Source organism: Pleurodeles waltl, chromosome 7 (assembly GCF_031143425.1).
Source record: "Pleurodeles waltl isolate 20211129_DDA chromosome 7, aPleWal1.hap1.20221129, whole genome shotgun sequence".
NCBI classification, from domain to species: Eukaryota; Metazoa; Chordata; class Amphibia; order Caudata; family Salamandridae; genus Pleurodeles; species Pleurodeles waltl.
In genome coordinates this window covers 1,302,734,739-1,302,750,054 of record NC_090446.1, presented here as the reverse complement: position 1 = coordinate 1,302,750,054, position 15,316 = coordinate 1,302,734,739, and the positions used below count along the sequence as shown (strand labels likewise).

Genomic DNA, 15,316 nt, shown 5'->3' with positions numbered 1-15,316 from the left:
TGATTGGGCAGGGCAGCCTTACTACTGTCCAACTCCTCTTTACTAACTGGTTGGCCCATTGTCTCAGGAAATATTAACCATCCCTAGTGCACAACGGGTATTTCCGCTCACACCAGACAAAGGTACAATAGGGTGTCTCTGGGACTAGTTCCCTGAGCTCAAACCTGTGGCGAACAAGAGAAAATCACATTTACACATAGGTCAGATACCTTATACTCAGCATTGTGCAAGGCTGCTAGTAAGAAGCAGAAGAGCGTGCAATCAGACCATCACTTTGGGAAAAAAGGGCACACGATACTGGCTCACCATGAAGCGTGCGTCCTTGACACAAGGTCGAAAGTGCCTTCAGAGATAAAAGGGTACTACTATACGTGCCGGTTCCCCAGTGTCCTTGCAACCAACATGAAGGAGATAGGGAAGTCAGAATAAGTTTAGTGCATGAACCCCTTTGCTTTCTGCTAGGCTCTCAAATAGAGGCTGGTAGGTGCGGCTGAGTCCATGCGGAAACCTCAGGCATCCACTGTTTGCGGTAGGCACACAAGACACTTGCAGACAGTGGTGGAGCCTTGTTTTTTTCATACATACACAGGGGGGTAACTGACCCTGATGGCCCAGGTTTGTCCTACCCATACACCAGAGGGTCATAAAGCCCTAGGAGCAATGAGGAGGGGGAGGGATAAGAATACTCACTGCCTTCCAACAGGGAAATATATAAACACTATATATATACCATGTGGCTATACTGAAAACGATAAAACAAATGTGGTATCTCAAAAGTGGTGAAGACTAATCAACAACAAAATTTAAATCACCCTTCTCAAAGAATACAATGCATGGAGAGACAAGACCTCAGGCCATAAGGTCAGAGAAAGAAGGGAGCAGCACCACTGAGGTGTCCTCAGTCCACCAATCCAGCGCACAGACAGCAGCAAAGAGGTAGCAGCCTAGGACCGTATTCTCCATCAAATGTAGAACATCAATAAAAGAAACACAGACAACTGTCAGGTTTCATAGGCAATGTTTATACATGACTCAAGGAGACAGGTCTGGCAGTGGCACGTCCACTTCATGGAACTTCCACTTGGTCTTTTATTCATGAAAACCACAAAAGACATGAAAATGCACATCCAATCATGATACAGAAAAAATTATTACTTCTTTATTAAAATCAGATACATGGCGTAATGTTGAACTAAAGGTAAAGAAATCACACAATCATTAAGCATTCAGCCAATCAAAATGAAATGACAACTAGTGGCAAAAGCATGATACAAGATGATTTTACGTGCCCAATGGTGGGGGCTTTCAAAATGAGTAAATCCAATGATTTTGCACAATTTCTACCCAATCAGATGTAGGTCTTTCGGCCTTTGGCTATATATGGTCATAGATGTGTTTTACTATTAATGTTGTTGGGTGGGTGAGGCAAAGCATACCAGGTGAGATGTCCTTTTGTGCAAGTCTTGCATTACAGACTGTTTAGTAGAGTACATTAGTTCACCTGAGGTCATCCGACCTCTGAGAATGTCTTGCAGGCCTTGTCATCATTAACTATCTCAGGACAGGGAAAAGGGACAAAACTGATTCCAGTAAAGATAAAAATGGCTTTCACAATATATGGAAGCTATATTGGTATGAAACGAGCATATTTTTTATAAGAGTCTAGTCTGTGTGACATCTAATCGCTTGTAATAAGAAAATTGCATTACTACTGTGCTGTAATAGTGTATTACATTTCACGTGTACCATCATAATGCCTGCTGCAGAAGTAGCAGTCTATATGAAATGCAGATTCATGAACAGAGCATCAACTACTACTTAGGGAAAGCTAGCATTCCACATCCTTTCTTCTGAATTACTTTTCCATGATAATTCAGTCAAATGTCCATAAGGAGAAATATAAAGTATTGTAGATTGTTTATTGCATTACTGCAATTTTCCATACATTCTAAAGGAAAAAGCCAATAGTAGTGTCTTACATTAAACGAATAAAATGTATGAGAGTGCAACAATCCATTGGCTGATTATTATCGTGCTCATTTCCACAGTTCAGGCTCAACATTTATCCTACAAGTCGTCAAATATAGGATCTCTGACATCGGAGGGCGCCGTAGACCAAGAATTTATAACGATCACCTTTTTGTTCAATGCTTTCTACTGAAAAATGTTGTACGAATTGTGAATGACAGGTGTTACAAATACCCAATTTAATGGTATTCAATTTAATGACCTCAAAAGGGTGGAAGTCAGAGTTGACTTTGTCAAGTTTCAAAATTGTTAATTGCAGCTAGCATTCAACTCACTGAGACAGAGAGGAGTGACCATGTATTATTAGGAACATCATATTTCCTACTTTTTGTAAAATTGATATTTCATGTCAACTTTCAGTGCGTGATAAAGGTATAGAAACCCTGTCCCTCTTATCGGTCTTGAACTATCCTTTTAAGAATACGCCAGAGAGAACTCTAACTAATATGTCATGTCACTCCACAGTATTACTAGTATTGTGCATCTCGACTGTCGTAAGAAAGTCACATGTATCTGCACTAATACAGTGCCATGCACTATATTTGAAATGTCTTGAACTTCCAGTATGTTAGAAACCTCACACTTTTACTCACGGGTGCTTGAACATATAGCGACCTAGGTGGAGATAACTTTGATTCCCACTACCCTGTATTCAGCCCGTTTATTACATGAAGCCCATCCCTTGAAAAGCAAAGTTCACCCCTGAAATGCAGCACATACCAGAACTTTCCACGTACATCCAAAGTTCCAACGTAGTAATACCACAGATGTCAACCTCAGTATACATTTAGCCAGGGTGGATCGAATCGTGCTAGAATTTGCCGCCCAGGGCTAAAAAATTCTATTTAAAAAAAATGCTTTTTTTAGTGTCCTATTTTTGGGATACGAGTTATAAGATGAAGGCAAGAGCCTGGCCTTGCACTTTCTAGAGAAAATGAAAACTCCAAATACCTTTAAGAAACTACAGTCATCGCTGGGTTTCTTTAACTTTGGCAGAACATACATACCTGACTATGCACAACACATAAAAACTTTTATGATCTAATTCATCCAGACTTTTAGAGCAAACACTGGACAGCAGAACACACAGGCATTCTTAGAGAATTGCAACAAGTCATGTTAAAAGCAAAACATTCACACACACGAAACAACAAACAATTCTGGTGCCATGGGGTTCATCTATGTCACATTTAATGAGGGTGACACGGTACCCAAAGCATACAAATCCAATTTGAATTCTAATGCAGAACAATGTTTTGCACCAACAGAGAAAGTTTTGACTGCTGTAAAGATGGCTGTCATCAAGGAGAGACCACCTGCCCAGGGGAAACGCATTATTGTTGTTACCCTGGTGCCAGCAGTTGAGGCGGCCACCAAAGTCAGTGTTCCAAATGCTAAAGCATTACATCCACGATGGAGTCAGTGGACAACCTCCCTGACTGCCACCGATATTGATTACATCTTTGACCCAAAACTTTGTACCCAAGAATTCCTCCAATATGAACAGGAATACCCTGCACCTACTAACTTACTACCACTTGATCAATATTGAACTGTCATTTATACTGATGGTTTAGCACAACTAGCTATAGGTACTAAGCATCAATACTCAGCTGCTTGCTAGTCGTAAGTGGGGTAGTGAGGGATGGTCTTTTCCACCCTCATAATACCTATACGTAGACCTTAGGGGACTGTACTGCACAGTTGGCACAGCTGTTGTTTTGACACTGTAACATACATATCACGGACAACCAACACTGATTGTGTGTGAGTCATACCATTGTGTTCTGTCCTACAATGATTACTTACACCACTGGTGCCTGAATATGTTCAGAGATTCCAAACATAGCACCATCAAGCACAGAAACTTGTGGGGGGAGGGTAGCTGATTATAAGGACATACTGCTAGAGGCTCACGTACTACATGCATTGGGCAATCATTTTGCACCCCACCTTAGAACACCACCATACAAGAATAAGACAATAGGTGGTACATCCTTCTCCGTTCAAGCAGCCAAACTATGGAATTCATTACCCACAACTATAAGAGCCACAGATAACTTTCTTGTCTTCAGAAAACTACTCAAGAGTTGGCTTTTTCCTTCATAACCACCATATTCAAACATCTATGTACTGCATATGCCTATGTTGATAAAAACAAATTCTGATTATGTGTCTATTTCTAGTTATGTATAGTTCTTTAGAAAATATGTATCGCTACTATGTCATAACATAACACACACACACACACACTCTTTAAACCTGTTTGACTAAGTATATTTACCCATGGTTCTAATTATGTATTGTATGTACATATATGTGTGCATATGTGTGTGTATTCATGTGTGTATGTATGTGTGTGTGTATGTGTGTATGTATATATATTTATATATATATATATATATATATATATATATATATATATATATATATATATATATAGATATGTATGTGTGTATGTTGTTCTGTGCTTGGCATGTTCGTGGGTCATTGCATGGCTCCTGGGTGGATTGTTATACTAGATATCTATGAATCCCTGCTCTCATCTTATCACACTTACCTACCCATCATCATATGTCATGTCTCTATCAATCTAGCCTCCATTCCCACTCTGACTCATCCCAAATCCATTCTACTACTTTCATCTCCTAAATAACTCGGCCTAAGCTCTTCCCTCCGCTTCCACATCTAACTCACCAAACCTCACTCTACTACCATGACCTCCCAAACAACCCTACTAAATTCTCCCTCATTTATCTCACCCTGATACAATGATCTCCCTAACCCTTCCCAGACTCTTCCCTCCTCCACCCCCCTTTACTCATCCCAAGCCTTTGGGTTGAGTAAATGAGGGATATACTCCCAATTAACACTTCTGGATTTCTTTCCTCCTCCACCCCTCCATTACTCCAGTCAATCTAACTAACAAACTCTCATACCCGCGTCTCAACTTAACTCATAATAATACTAAAACTGTACTCTTATTTCCCAATACTAATCCATCACTAATTCTTGTTGGGTTCCGGAGTAGCGTGCTACTCGCCGAAAAGCGCTTTGACGCCTCGTCAGGGGTAGTAAGCGCTATATAAGTGCTATTACAATACAATACAATACAAACACCATAATTCCTTTCGGATCGTAGTAATACAATGGTAATGCACTACATATTTGTTGTCTTACTGTGTTAGCTATAGCATATGCTTTATCTGTATTATCAATCCTTTGGACTTCCGCTGTATTAGAGGTTTCAATCACGTCCCCTGTCACAGTAAAATGGTACTTATCTGCTGTGAAAATGCCTTCCTTTTTCACTGTGCAAGTAATGTTATGTACTAATTTAATAATCAGGATGTCGTGCACTTCAACTACGTAATACTCATTCAGTTTTAATGTATTACAAAAGTAATTAACATTCATAATAGCAGTACTGTAGAAACATAACTTTTTGCATGATTCTCTTATTTTGGGCTGAATAGCTGACATTTATACTTCTATGCATTTCAGGCCTGCTGAAAAGACCCAACCGCATGTGCCTTCCCCTACAATGGAAACTAATTTTACTTTTTGATTGCCCTCATTAAGTTTTTTGTAAGTGCCGCATGGCACAAACTGTAGAACAGTCAAAATGTAAGCAGCAGTGACAATTTCTCTACTCACACTTGAGGCAAAATCTATTACATGAGCTATGAAAAAGCATACCATAGGCCAAGCCTCGGCACCTAAAACAAAGCCATTTATTCTCTATGAAAAATTGATTTACAACTATGATCATTCAGATGTAAATGTGGAGTCACAGTTTTGCACAACTGAAAAGAACAGGTTACTTACCTTGGATAAAGCTAGGTCTTTCTTGAGGATATTCTAGCAGATTCCCTACTTTCCCCAAGCATCAGACTGGATCGGGAAACTGTTCTCCAGCAATGCTTCCTCATGTCCCTAGGTAGTGCTGTGTGGTTCCTCATCACCCTGTGAAAGAATAGTGCTACATTTCGGAGCCACATAAAAGCACTAGCATTGCGCTTTAATTTGTTTCTTGTTTTTGCCTTTCCGGATCCCTGCAGGTGAAGAAGAAACAATTGTTGGTGTCAATGTATTAATTCCTAATTTGGAACCTTTTTTAGATGTTAAAATGAGGACGCTCCACAGAACGAGGAAGTGGGCTTGGCGACGAGGGTTCCAGCAGTAAGAGTGTCCACTAGAAAAAGCATTATGAAAGATAATCCTCACCTTAGAACAAAAACCCAAGCAGTACCTCCCAAGATCAGGGGTCTATGCAGTTGACACAGTCCATGATGTCCTGCAGGACCAACTAGGCTAAATATCCTTCACGCTGGACTTGGCTGTTAAGTCAGTAGTGCTTTGTGAACTCACATACCAACACCCACGTCGCAGCCTGGTGAATGTCAAGTTCATGGCACCCCATGTGTCAATTCCATGGTAGCAGACTCAGTCCTGTCAGAGTGGGTTCTCAAACCTTTAGGTGGCTGCTTCCAGGCCAGTGAATAGCATATATTAATACATAGGATAGCTGCAGAAGATAGCCATCTAAAAAGGGTCCTCTTCTGGACATCTTTCCCTTTTTTTGCACTGGAGAACTGCGCAGAAAGCTGATTGTCCACATGAGGGTTTTTGGTATGATCAGGGTCCAACCGATGAAGTCTCTTCTGTCTCTTTCGAGGGCTGAGGGGCGGGGAGGGGCACAGGATGCTGACAGGGTGATGGATTGCCCCACGAGAAAAGGAGTCACAACTTTAGGCAAGAACTCTGTCCTACTCTTCTGCACCACTTTATTCAGAAAAAGTTAGTGTTGGCAGGTTGCATCCGAGATAGTTTAGAGATTCTTTCTCAGAGCACGGCCCGGAAATGGGTTCTATACACCTTTGGCACCGAAGTCTTAGTCAATAATGCCAAACTGAGACAGAGAACTGATGAGCTGCAACTGCCCCATAACCTTCTGAACAATAGCTGAGTAATGATCAATTCTGTGAGATATCTCAAGGATGAATGGTGGAACCAAACCCTAGGAAACCACAAATATATTTTCAAGATTTATTTAAAATCAAAAGTTTATCCTAGTGCATGCAATACGGAAATTAACAGTTATAAAAACAAGCAAAATAGTGGCAATGAGATGTATCAGGAGGGGGAATAATAAAAAGTATTGTACCAACGTTAGGATGTCATAATGCTTCTTTATATCGATATCTCGAACCCCACTTTCCTCTCAGCTTACTAAGCTAAACTTAGCAGCAAAAGAGTCCTACTTCGAATTTTAAGAGATGGTTTACACCCACCTTCCTCTACTGAACAACAGGACCAATGTTCCAAAAGGAATTTGCATCTGCTATTCTTGTCTGCATATGAGCAGATAAGCCCACCAAGTAAAGGATGGAAATGCCTCTCCCTTAGCCTTTAGCAAAGGAAGGTGATTACATCTCTGCAGGACCCTTAGCCTTGAGTCCCTGGTGCGAAATTCAACCCTTTCACATCACACTCTGTTCTTAGTTTATATATATTGCATCTGAACATTGTCGAACATCTTCGAACATTTTCAAAATAAACAATCAGCAGTAAAGACCTGGCAAACTCATACTTCTGGAGAACTTTGTCTATTGTTTAAGTACAGTACACGAGAAAATGACTATTCTGCTTTTATGAAACCTTGATCATTATTTAAAATAAAAATAAAAAATCAAAGTAAAACAAAATTCAATCAATACAGGAAAACATGAATATATTCATGGAGCCTTATATGTCATATTTCAATGACTATCAACATTAATAAATGTGCATTTATATTTCAACCCTATTTTTAAATAAACAGCATATTTAATTTGAGAAGGGGGTTACCTAGAACAGAAAATATATGATTATAATGGTGCCTGAAGTTCAATCACAAGACAAGTTGTAGTAATTATGATGAGGAAGGCAGTCTTTAAAGTCAGCCAGGAAACAGAACGAGCAGTTATGCTTCAGCTTGAAAGGTGTACATCTAACAAATATGAAGAACACATTAAGGTCCCACTGTTGCATCACAAATAGTCTGGGAGGAAACTTGTGTCAAACCTTTTATAACACTCATCACAACAGGTAATTTAAACAAGGACAGTTGGTCCGACAAATGTAGAAAAGCCAAAAGCGTCAACAAATAACCTTTAAAAGTGCTCACTGCAAGGCTTTGATAGGCCAAACACAAAAAATGAACAAAAGAACATCAGACAGCTTGGCTTGTAAATGGTCAGTCTTGCAGATACCATACCAGGCCACAGATTTGTCCCATTTCTCAGCATTAATGCACTAAATGGAAGGGCGTCTGGCAGGAAGGATGGCATCCACCATTTGAGACAGCACATCAAATGCAATCAACTGCCGCCACTCAATCTGGAAAAGTAGATTGCACAGGTTTGCGTGAAGGACTGTGCCCTGCTGCTGCAATAGAAGATCCTCCCGAAGTGGTAGCCTGATCTGAAGACAGTTGCTGATTCCCTTACCACACTCTCCTTGCCTTATTTGGACCCCACTTAGATGACATAGGCCTGGTTATTCCTGAGTTTTTTTCAGAACTCGGGAAAGGTGTACAGAAGTTCCATGCTCCATTTCAGCCAGAACACATCTCCTAGTGAGTGTTCTTGTGGTAATTCCAACAAACAAAACCTTTGACACTGCTCATTCATGTTTTTTTCACAGCACTTCTGTAGCTCAATCTCTTTGTGTGCTGCATCGCCTTCCCATAAACAAGCAGATTACGTTTAACACGCTTTGCTATGTGTTCAAAGCTGTGCAGCATGTTGGCCATCCTATTATTCACTCCCTCATTCATCACAATATTCCCATACATTAGTTGTGTTCGGGTGCGGCCAACTTAGCCATTGTTTCTAGAGTGAGATTAGCTAGACAGGGTGGTCAGTCCTTCTCTTTCTTGGGCCCCAGGCAATGGAACTCTTTACCAACCTCTTTCCAACTCTCAATTACCCATCCTCAGTTCAGGAAGATGCTTAAGACCTGGCTCTTCTAGCTAAGAACATTTGTGTTTCAGTTTGTATTCGCTAGCGATGGGAAACCCCTGTGGGGTAGCCATGTGCTCTATAAACGAAATGAATTGAATTGATGCAATGGTGGTCCAAGTGGCAAGTCAACCTCTGTTGAAGGGGATGTATCAAACCCATTTGCCTCTTGTTAGTTGATGTAAAAGTTGTCATCTGTATATGGAGTGGGATGAAAACCATTCCTCTCACCACCATCATCTCCGCATGGGGATGTACTCTTTTCAGAATTGGAGCCAAAGATCATAGAGCCTCTCCTGTTGTATCCTACCTGGCAGGGGCACTGGTTCAGAGTCAGGCTGAATGACGAATTGTTGCATTTTTGTAATCTCACAGTGCATCATTCGTCAATTGAGCTGAAGTCAATTTGATGTCAGACATCAGAACAAGCACTGAATGCTCTTTTGGTGGCGTTGGGACCAGCATAGACAAGGGAAGGCCAGACGTAGCTGAAGAGAACTTCTGACAGCTACTTCCACAGCTTTCCAAATAGCATGTAGATGAACTTCATAAAAATATTATACAATTCTATTACATTGGGAAAGTCATAAATGTTCACAGTTGTGGCATTGACATGTGTGCCTACTTTGTGAGGAATGGCATGAACCTAATCTGTATTAGCAATAACACACACATCAAATGTACTAGCAATGGAAAGCAGAAATACATAACTATTTTCATGTCTATATAATTAGGTCCTGTATGTGAAAGGAGATACTTTTTTCTGCATTTGTTTTTAAAAGTCATTTTCTAAGGTATTTATTTGTCTCATTAGGAGTTTTATATAGCACTGCCTATAGCCCCAGGATTACTTCAGAGGGCTAGATAAGATAAGTGGGGTAGAGTGAAATTAGAGTGAAGGGAGGCCTCGGACTGACATCCTTCATTTGTTGAGGTATAGGTGAGTTGTAAAGGTTCAGTTTTCAGATTGTTCCTGAAATATGTGCTGTTCTGCTCCAACCTCAGGGTAGGGTAGGGTAGGGTAGGGTTCAGGGCATTCCACACCTTGGGCCCTAGACTTTGAGGATCTTCCACTCCTATTTCAGGCATTTGAAGATATCTTTTTAGGGTTCAATCCTGAAACTTTTAAGTTTAGGAATAGGAATGATTTATTACATGACTGGTTTAGTTGTCGTTTTCACTTCATTAAAGACATATTAACTAAGCAATGCCTGGCTCTTACACTTTTCTAACATATAACATCATATTCTAGTTCTGTTCATTTCCACTATATGGCATGCACTTACCACACAACAGCAATGTCAAGCACATCAATACAGATGTCATGTTGTCTGTGCTTTTGTTGTTTATTTTTCTTTTTGCTACATTGAACTTTAGTTACTGCTTTTCTGATCACATCTCTTTCCACTTTTTGACATATGTTATGCAACAGAGCTTTAAATCATCTGTAAAAGATTGTTGAAATATTCTAGGATTATATTATTTTGTTAAGCAAAACTGGGCAGGTAGGATTTATTTTATTACAAGACAAGAGGTTCATTTTATGCAGCATCTTTTCTTATTGTTTATTTGCAGCACTTAAAAACAAACCACAATTCCCATATTTCAACTCAGCTAGGCAGGGAGTGTAGGCATAGAAAACAATAAACAACTTGTATGTAGGAGGGTCCCATGAGAAACTCTCTCTTTTCTTGTTGCTAAGTTTTTCTGAATTGGTACTGTATGGCCTGAAACTTGGCATTTTGAAAAGGAAAGCTCATCGTCAACCTCCCCAATCGCTCAAGCATCACCCCACACATCAGGAACCGTCACTGTCTCCCCGTCCGGATGAAATGCCAATTAAAAATCCTCACACTTGCATACAAGGCTCTCCTACATCAACCATCAACTGAGCTTCTACGTCCCAGCAAGACAACTACACTCCAACTCATGAAAACTCCCAGAGTCCACCTGCATCCATCGCAGCAGCAGCAGAGGCCAGTCCTTTTCCCTACACAGCAGCCACCTCCTGGAACAGCCTGCACCTCCACCTCAGAAAAGCTCCCTTGTGGACTTCAGAAGGAGACTCAAGACGTGGCTTTTCAACAGAGACACAGCACCCTCAGGGCCCAGATATCCTTTGGGGGTGATACTGCTGCGCTTCACAAATGCTATGAGTGATTGATTGATTGAAAGGGTACATTTAGTTTGTTGGGTGCACTGTGTGGGTGTGAGCGTATCTGGCCCTATTAGGTCTTTAGTAATTCATTTATAAGGGGATGGGTTAGAGATTCGATGGACCTTTTGACTACGCTTAGAGTGATTCCACCATGGCTCATAACTTCAACAGCAATATTATCACATAGTCAATAAAACCTCATCAATATTTAGGAGTCAATAATCTTTACGCACCATGAGCCATTCGGCCATGAATAACCACACCTTTTAGTAAAATTAGAATGTTTATTTCCATGGATTAACAATGCTAGTATCACGTATATTAATCTCAAAACCAAATGATAAGCATATGCAAACAACACAGGCTGACCAAAGAGTCAAAGAATCTAAATTTCACCAGAGCATTAATTATTAGATATTCAAGAGCTACAGTGCAGATTAATAACATCAATAACTGAACAATAGAGATGGTATACATCTGAATTCAACAGGTGAATAAAATCAATTCTTTGTTAATAACATTTATAAGCACATGACACTCTAACTAACCCTCCAATTCGAATGGCATGTTTGGGCTTCATGCAAAAGTAATTTAGTCAAAAGTTAATTTGGGAAACATCTAACTAGGGCTCTAACAAAATGGCGGTTGCTACCTAAGAGAAAAGAACAAAAATCTACAACAAAACAAAACATTTGGTTATACCACTCCTGAATGGATCGGCAAGCTGTGATTTCTTTGTCAGTTAGATATCCGTCTGGTCAGCTTCAGCATGGGGCAGAGAAGGGGATTGGCTAAACCACTGATGGGCTTTAAGTCAACTGAACAAACATTCAGGTCAAGGTCATCAAGCTAAGGAATCAGCATTAACACATATACTCTATAAGGATAAAGCTATGAGGGGAAGAAAACATCAGGAACTGCTCAGCTCTTTAAACAGGACTGCTAAGGGATAGGGAATGGGATAGAATGGGCTGACTGGCATGACTGACAAATTCTGCAAAGTATAGTCTGGATATACTAAAGTCCATAGAGCATTTTCTCAAGCCGTCATTGGTCAGAAAATTATATGTTCACAGTTGAACCAATAGACTCTCATTTCTAAATCTATAATATAACTAGACAGTCTTTCGCATGTCGATGATAGGCTCCTCTTCTCCCGTTCCCATCATTAGCACTGTCAGGTAACTTTTCAGTTGCAACACTAGCTGCAGTCATTGCAGCCATTGTTCAGGCCTGGGAACATCAGTTTCTCACGCATCAGGTATATAATAGTAACAATTCGCAATACAGTAAATTTCGGCAGACAGTTCTTACAAGAAAGTTTAAGACATTTACAGTTCGCTTGGTCAGCACCATGTGAACAAATGAACAATATTAATTCTCTGCTTTCACAACAAATTTATGAACATTTATTTATTCCCTGAAACTTAACATAAGGCTTTGTCATCTAGGCCCAAACCTCAAAATTAATCAATGCCTAATACTTTTAAGCAAATATATAACATTAATACATTAGTATGATCCACAAATACATTCTGTTCTACGTGTGCACATTATTTAAACTATAAGCGTGAATTCTTTATTATTGTCATACATGTTGTGGTGGCCACTCAAGTGGGCACATTTTCCGAGACTCACAGTTTTCTCCACATTAGCCTAATTCATGTAAATTCTTAACTATTTATCAATGCAAACGTATAAGAAATTAATTGAGCTCTCACAATGGTGCTAATTTCTTGATTCTTTCCACATTTTGATGCTGAGCCACGCTCGTATTTCTGAGCAGTTTGTTATTTTGTGTTTCCTCAGGACGTGCAGCCGAGGAGACATGGGTATATTTATCAATTTCTTTTGTTGTATCATTGTTAATTTAGGAGACCTGTGATCGAAGCAGACACACTCCTAGTAGATTAGTCAACTTCTTCCTGAACGTTTCAAGATTGGATTTAGAGGAAGTGTGTCAATGTAAACGCTCACTAAAAGCCTTCAGTTTCACTTGACAATTTATTTGTTTGGAAGTGGATGGGCTAGCTTGCCGGGTGTGAATTTTCCAGTTTGTGAATATTAAAAGTCAGTTTTTTAGTGAATGCAATTTATTGCATAAAGGAATTTAGGGCCTGATTTTGAGTTCGCGGAGGAGTTACTCCTCACAATAGTGACGGATATGCCGCCTGCTGAAATATAAATCCAATAGAATATAATGGGATTTATATTTTGGCGGTGGGGATATCCTTCACCGTTGTGACAGAGTAACCCCTCTGCCATGCTCTAAATCAGGCCCTAGGTCTCACCTAGACGGTTTCAAACAGAATTGTTAGTCCATTTTTCAATTTTATGATGTTTTATTTTTTAAACGGTTTATTTTGTATATTCATTCAAAAGTGTGATTGAAGGATAGTCTGCCTCTTAGAAATTATAACACTATAAGCATTTATACTTCTGTAAATCATTTATTCTGACATTGTAGGGGTTCATTTGAAATACACCGTGAGTCATGGAGGTGGAAATGACAATAATATTAATGTAAATTAATTGATTAAGTGGAGGAAAAACTTTTAAAGAAAAATCTCTGTTCATTAGTGTAAATTATATGAAAAGTAGCAGGATCTTTTGAAACTGTGGTCGAAACTGTGGTCACAAACATAGGAAACTTGGTGGCAAATGCAATGTCAAGTTTATTGGCACCCTCACAGGGTCAAAAAAGTAATGAAAAATAAGCATGTGGTAGTGCTGATTAATGGGCAGGAGCATAGTAGTGGTTCAGTTCCACATGGCGATATGGAATTAAATACCTCATGGTATAATATGGATTCAAGTATGGTTGCTGATCAACATAACAGGCAATTTAATGATATTTCTCACACATGTTTGGATGATTTCCGTGCTAAGGATCACTATTATGAACGGGACGAATATCCTAATATGCCTAAAAAACAGAAGGTAGAGAAACCACAGACTGTGATGCTGGATCACAATGGTAGTCCTGTTTTAATGCTGGGTTGTTGCTGCATCCAAATTCTGCAAAATGGTTCCCTACCCCTTTTCTGGATGAAACAATTAAGAGAAGAATCAGGACTCCTGTCGATAGGGCAATCACAGCTAGGATGAAGACAGAGTGCCCTAGGCCTTCCATTCACGTAAAGCAGCCTGTGCTTGATACCAACACTGCAGCATGTTAAAGCAGAGGTAGCAAGGACCCCAAAAGGGGAGTTGACAGAGGCTCAGCATCTTGCCAAGGCAAGCTTTCAGATACTCTGGGCCCTTTAACTTTATAGGAACAAGCTAAGAATTCAGATGAGCCTAGAGGGCCATTTATTTTCTGGGTAACTTAGGGTTGTCCTTTGAGAGAAAAGGCTGAAAGAATCGACCCTCGTTTATGGGAACTTACAAGGTCAGAGGTTTACTGGAATGCTCAAGGTTCCCTGTGTGGGGACAAATTTATATAAGAAAACTGCAGCTTTGTTCATACATTTGCTTCTCTGGACAAGGGCCACTCCTCACTAATGAGGGTATTTGTGCAGGTTTTATCCAGAATCCTCAGGTACAGGGACAACTTTGATGGCTGTGCAGGATTCTTCAAGCCCAATTTCTACTACAACTGCCAGTACCGGTACAGACCAACGTTCTTCCCTGACAGGAGACGTAGTGGGCATCTCGGATTCTATAGAGGACAAGAAAGGGATGGGGAACCCAAGGTAAGAGTCGTTTTGGTTCCCTCTGCAAAGGTCAGAGGCTGGTTTGCATTTTTTGTGCAAAGGTGGCGATCGATTTCAAGCGATTCATGGGTCCTTTTTTGTGAACAGTTCAGAACAGGCTTTTAGGCTGTGCAAGTCCAGTTTACGTTTCCAGCTCCAGTTCACTTTTCACAATATAATGTGGAGGTGACATCTAAAGAGGAGCAGGATTTGCTAGTGGAAGGCCAATAGAGAGAATTGGCAGGCATCCAGATGGGTTTGTTAGCAATATGTTCTAGTGTAAAAGAGAACCAAAAAACACAATCAGACCACAAATAAATCTAGAAGATATTACATACTTTGTGCTACACAGCAATTTCAAGATGTGATGAACATCTGCCTTTGGGATATTATATTTCCAGGGCACTGTATGATGCTCTTGGATTGAAGGA

General features: G+C 40.0%; 1 protein-coding gene across 1 annotated transcript in view; it reads left to right on the top strand.

The window, feature by feature from the left end:
- The window catches only part of LOC138246216 (germ cell-specific gene 1-like protein), a 68,060-nt gene that overhangs the window by 12,981 nt on the left and 39,763 nt on the right, over positions 1-15,316 (top strand). The window lies entirely within an intron of this gene.